Genomic DNA, 6,000 nt, shown 5'->3' with positions numbered 1-6,000 from the left:
ACTTATCAGTGCTCATCCACTCCCACCCACAGCGCAGACCAGTCAGTTCTGCATACAGTTTTATATAGAAACCATACAGACTGAATAACAAGGTGTCCTTTGTACTGAGTCAGCGGTGGCAGCAAATAGACATCTATGCAAATCAATGACGTCTGTGAGAAGCAAAGAGGTGACAAGCCAGAAAATGTTGCTCTCTCTCCGAATGCCGACAAGTAGGTCACCAAACCACAACCCAACAAGGAGGAGAGCAAGTAGGGTGATGTGATTCACGGGGCAGACAAAGAGAAACATAAAGCACAAAATATGGGACAGACTGACAGCCACTGCTGAGCCGAGTAATGGCTATGAAGAGGGTCTAATTATACCGCGCTACACAGATTCACGATGCTCCACAGTGTTGCGCGGTAAATTGTTGTATGCTTTGTTGTGGCAGAGTGAGCCATATGACAGTTTTTTTTGTGATTTTTCTTTTCCTCTTAGGTTTCAGCCTGTAGTTTTCTGTTTGAGGCAGAGAGAAAGAGGACTTAAGCGGCAGAGAGGGAGGAAGTCGCGAGAAGACAGAGATGACAAGAGTGAGGAAGAAGGGGAAAAAAGATCCCCTGCACGAGTATAGATTTTAGACAGGAGGGGAAATGCATGAAGCAGAGCAGAAATGCGCCGTTTCAATGCTGGCCTAAAAATAGGGACGAGGCAGGAGCACTTCCAGAGCTGACAGCGCTTTGAGTTTTGTTTCTTTAGCTGTTAAGAAACAGAGAAAGAGGGACAGCGAGAGAGTAGAAGCCTCTGCCAAGTGCGTATGTGAATCCCTCACGCTCAACCAGGGGTGCTGGGATGCCTGCCACCAGGATGTTAGAAGGATATCAGCTTGGAGAGAAAGAGAGGCACATGAATGAACAATGCGCCTGACATCACTCCGCAGCGAGGCAGCCTTCTGTGCTGCATTCTGCCCCAATCTCTGCCTGTTGCATAACTCTATATTCCATCCAAAGTCCTCAGAGAACAGATAAACCAAGCTGGCATACTTGGATTCAGTAACAATTCCTTATTTTTTCCATTTGGATTTTAAACAGAAATTTCTTGTCAATAAAACCTGTGAAAAGTGCTTCCTTACTTGTGTCTGTCTCTGAAGACATCAAATCTCAACAATATATTATAATTTTTTTTTTTTTTTTGCAAATGTTACTCCAAAAGAAGCCAATAGTGCATTTGTTAGGGACTATTTTGTGGCGTGCTCTTAAAGTTACCGCTATAAAAGAGCAAGAGAGCCCACGTTCATGATAATGTGATGTCTTTTTGACTAGTTTTTGGACAACAATGGCGGTCTATGGCACAGATGAATAAGCTGTATGAGGCGTTGGCTACACAAATGACGCAAAGATGGCGATACTTTGGATGCCAAAGGAAAAAGAAAACAGGATATTCTGGGCTCTGGGATCTCTACCAGTAATTTCTTGAAGCCTGCTTTCAAAGCCTTGGTGTGCCATTACGACAAGCACAGTGTTGTCTCAAGAGATTTCAAAGCAGAGGTATCAAGTGGAGAGGAGAGAGATGTGCACGTTGCACCATCATCCCCCAGACACTTCTACGTTCCTGCTTGCCGCTGCACTAGCGTAGAGATCATAAATAGAGCAGCCAATTACACAACCACCACTGGGCTGCTGCTCCTCCACCTCTCCAGCGTTCTGCCATCCATTTAACCTGGAGTTGTTCAGTTCACATACAGCTCGGCAAAAAATGAAAGGCTAAAGTTTCGGCACAGACAAGTACAAACAGTCCACAGGGTGCCCACATTATGTTCGTAGCGTCTGCATGTGCCTTACTTGTTTCCTGACTTGTTGCCCTCTTCTTCCTCTGTGCTGGAAATAATGTGCAAACAAGGGAGATTCAAAGTGAGCTGTTTTTCCCCCAAAAAGGGTCCCTGATGGAAATAAACTGCAAGGTGAGGCGAGGTTCTTTAAACAGCACGAGTACAAAGAGAGGCTGCCGAAGACAGCGAGAGGCCTCCAGCAGGAAAACAAATAAACCCCTCATGCAAATCTCTCCCCCCTGAGCACCTCTGATGCAACACTGCAACAGACAGGTAGGTAGCCGCAGAAGTGGGTCAGTTAATCGGGTCAAGATGGATGAACGAGGGAGATGCATTCTTCTTACGAGCTAATTAATACCTCCAAGACTTTTCCTGAGCTATTTTTTTCCCCCTCCTCTGCTAGTATTCCTGTTTAAAAACCGCACTGACACCACCAAACAAGCCACCGGCTGCTCGGCGGGCGGACCATTAGCCTGAGCGATAGAGAAAAGGCCGTCACTCCGCCATACGGGGACATTAGAATGGACGCCATGTAAAGAGAAAGTCATTTGGAAATAACAAGAAAGAAATTGCAAAGTAAAGGTGTGCCGAACAGCCCCTCAGGCTATGTGCATGCATAATGAGTTTTTGCAGTCAAGGAGGAAAAAAAAACCTACTCATTCATGGTCTCGTCAGCCTTAAATATCCACAAATAATTTGCCCGCTCATTAATAATTCACATCTGACTTCTCGTCATGTTGGACTGTGCCAAAGTCTCATTAGCCTCACTGTATTGACAGTCTACATAACGACCTTCTGCACACACAGAGTGAAGATCATGATGACCATTGACTCCCACAGCAGCGCTGGCCCTGAAGACAGGCAGAGAGAGCGGGAAAAAAAAAACAGATAAAAGAGGAAATAAGTGACACAGGCAAGCAGAGAAAGAACGGATATTACTGGAGATTGATCCATATCACGATGGGCGAGACAAGCTGATATTCATATTGTAATTTTTAATGGAGTGAGACAATTAAAACAGAGCTCATCGTTATCTCAGGTTCAGGAGAAAATGTATTCACAGCCCCTCATCAAGCAGTGCAGAGACGTACCAAAACAGGCGGGCTGCAGCCCTTCCTTGACTCTAACAAGATGATATTTAGAAAAGAGAGATTTTATTTTTTGCTTTTTTTCACAGCCTAAAATACCAAACTCATTTCCATCTTTACTAACTGCAGGCAACATAATGAACCCAATCATGGCGATTTTCCACAGGTATTTCACTCAGAGACATCTGCAGCCTGGAATGAAAGGAGATACTAATTTGGCTGGAAGGACCGAGAAGGATTTTGTGATTCTGTGTGTCTGTCAAGAGTGTGGGTGCTCTGAATTTGAGCTAAAATACACACACGCCAGCAACCTGATGCAGCGCGGCAAGGCTTCCAAGTTTCAAAATCCTATACACCCCCTGCCACCACGCCGTGCCCCCCGGGACTGGAAACATTTAATCACACTAAACATATGTGTAAGGTGAGGTGACACACTATCAAATAAATACCAGCATGAAGAGGAGCAGAAAGGAGTAATGTCATGAGGATTTGTGCTGACTGTCTAGTGAATACAACACATTCCCACAGGAGCAGGCAGGCTGCTGCTCTTCACCCCCACACATGGAGGCAAGTGGGGGATTTCACCTCTTTGAGGAGGTGTTTCATAATAAAAGACTCAATGGATCCTCCTGGCAGGACAACTTGCAGCCGCAGCGTATGTGTGCACATTTAGACCTTTCAACTTTCTGTCATAAGGCAAAACTCCAATGGGCTCACATGACTGCTGAAACCAACCATGCTGAGGCAAAAAGACTCATCCTGAAAGAGCAAAAACAAAAGTTCACTCCTGCACGAGGGTGTAGAGCTGCAGAGCGTTCCATGAATGAAAATACGTACACGCTGCACAGATTACACTTATTTGTTTGCTTGTGCTACAAGCAAAGATTTTTGCTTTCTGCTGTGGTGGAGATAGTCCAGTTACTTGGAGTGAGCTAATTGACACACCAGAGCAAAAACCTGGAATATCAGGCGTTTTCAGAGGCTCAGTGCGTACAAGCATGACTTGGCGCCAAATTCAGTCGGCAAAGCTGGAGAGCTGAGATCTCCATATGGTATTTTTAGACCTTACTAATGCCTTTGGCTGTATACCATATCAGCTTCTGTGGAAGGGTTCTGTTTGCAGAATTCCTGTCATTCAGTAGTTTCTAGGTGTTCAAAGCGGAGTTTGCTGGATCAGGACTGCACATTTTGTACCTACCTTTTATGATGATGCTGGAGGCGATCATTCGAACATCAAGCGGAGAGAGTCAGCACAGGGGGCTCATCCATCAGGGCGTTTATGAACAATGTTCTTCCAGTGAGCATGCGTGTGGTGATGTGCAGGTCAAAAGATGTCCAGGTTAAAATTGGGCAAAATATATTGAGAGAGAGAGGATTTAAGTATGTCCACAAGGTACGCTGTCAAGAGCTGCTTCACATTGAAATACAGTGTTTAAACAATGATACATTGGTTATATACAATCTTTAAGTTTACAAAAACTGACTTTTTCTGTAAAATTAACCCAGTTTAGCTTAGATGACTCAACACTTTGGCCTGCAGATCATAGAATCAATGCTTGGCGACTATTTATGTGACTTGTGACTATTTAACAATCCTTTATCAATAGAAGCTCAGATTCACGCTATTACTGCAATGAGTTCAAACAATGGAAAAACTGCAAAAGAAAAAGCTGAACAGCAGCAACAGCCACCCCAGCTCTCCAGTTTGTCCTCACACGATAAGCCAGGTAACATAAATGATCTAGCAGCAGAAAATGGGAGCGAATGGATCGAAATTCATTTGTCATCTGGCGTGAATAAATTGCTGCGTTTGACCAGAGTGTTAAAAGGAAAAGGACTAAAGGATTTCTGAGCTGGCATATTTTAGGACAGGTACGGGTGGGCAGAGATTAGCACATGGGAGTAGATTTGAGGAAGCGGTTGATAAGCCCACAGGAAATGGCAAGCTCCACCATAGCTGGCGCAGATAAGACTCACAATGGACGGTTTAGACGGTGGAGCTCACAATGCCGGGGCAGGACGCAGCGGATGAGGCATGTGAAGAGACATATAAGGTGGCGTCAGAAATGGAGCGATGGAGGTGGAGCATGTCTGCACTGTTTTTAGGCTATCCCACGTAAGCTAACACTTTAAAACAAGTAAAGCTTAACGAGATTTTGGTTATTATTTGATATAAGTCACTTTCATTTCTTACACAACTCTGTTTCCAATAAAGTTAAGATTCTGTGTAAAATGTAAAAAGAAACAGAATGTTATGATTTACAAAGCATCGAAGCCCCATATTTAATTAAAAATAGCACAAAGACAACACATCAAATGTTGAAATAGAGAAATTTCATTGTTCTTTGAAAATTCTATCCTTATTTAGAATTTGATGACAGCAAACCATGCCAAAACAGTTTGGACAGTGGCAGCAAAAGGCTGGAAAAGTTGTGAAATGCTGAAAGAAAACAGCTGGTGGAGCATTTCACAGTTAATCAGGTTAACTGGCAACAGGTTAGTGACATGATCGGGTATAAAAGGAGCTTCCCAGAGAGGCTGAGGCTGTCTGAAGCACAGATGAGGAGGGCTTCACCACGCTGTGACTGACTGTGCCTGCAAATAGTGCAACAACTTAAAGACGATGTTTCTCATTGAAAAACTGTGAAGAATTTGGGGATTTCATTGTCCACATGATGTAATTAAAAGATTCTGTACCGGATGGCCGTGAACCTCTGGCCCTCAGACGGCGCTGCACTGAAAAAAGACACAATTCTCTAGTGGACGTCACTACATGGGCTCGGGAACACAGTTCACCTTCCTTATTTCAGCAAGACGACGCCAAACCACATTCTGCACGTATTCCAGCAGCACGGCTCCGTAGTACAAGAGTCCGGCTGCTAATCTGACCTGCCTGCAGTCCATACTTGTCACCCACTGAAAGTGTTTGGCGCATTATGAAACGTAAAATACAAGAAAGGTCTCCTCAGTTCCCAAACACTAACAGGGTGTTCAAAGAGGAGCTGCAGCAGAGCAGTAAACATGACCCTGTCCCAACTGTTTAGAAACACGCTGCTGGTATCAAATTTTAATGAAGATATCATTTTCAAAATCAATGAATCTTCT

This window comes from Chelmon rostratus, chromosome 5 (genome assembly GCF_017976325.1).
Source record: "Chelmon rostratus isolate fCheRos1 chromosome 5, fCheRos1.pri, whole genome shotgun sequence".
In the NCBI taxonomy this organism is placed as follows: Eukaryota; Metazoa; Chordata; class Actinopteri; order Chaetodontiformes; family Chaetodontidae; genus Chelmon; species Chelmon rostratus.
The sequence above is the reverse complement of the archived record's forward strand: the minus strand, read 5'-3'. Positions refer to the sequence as shown.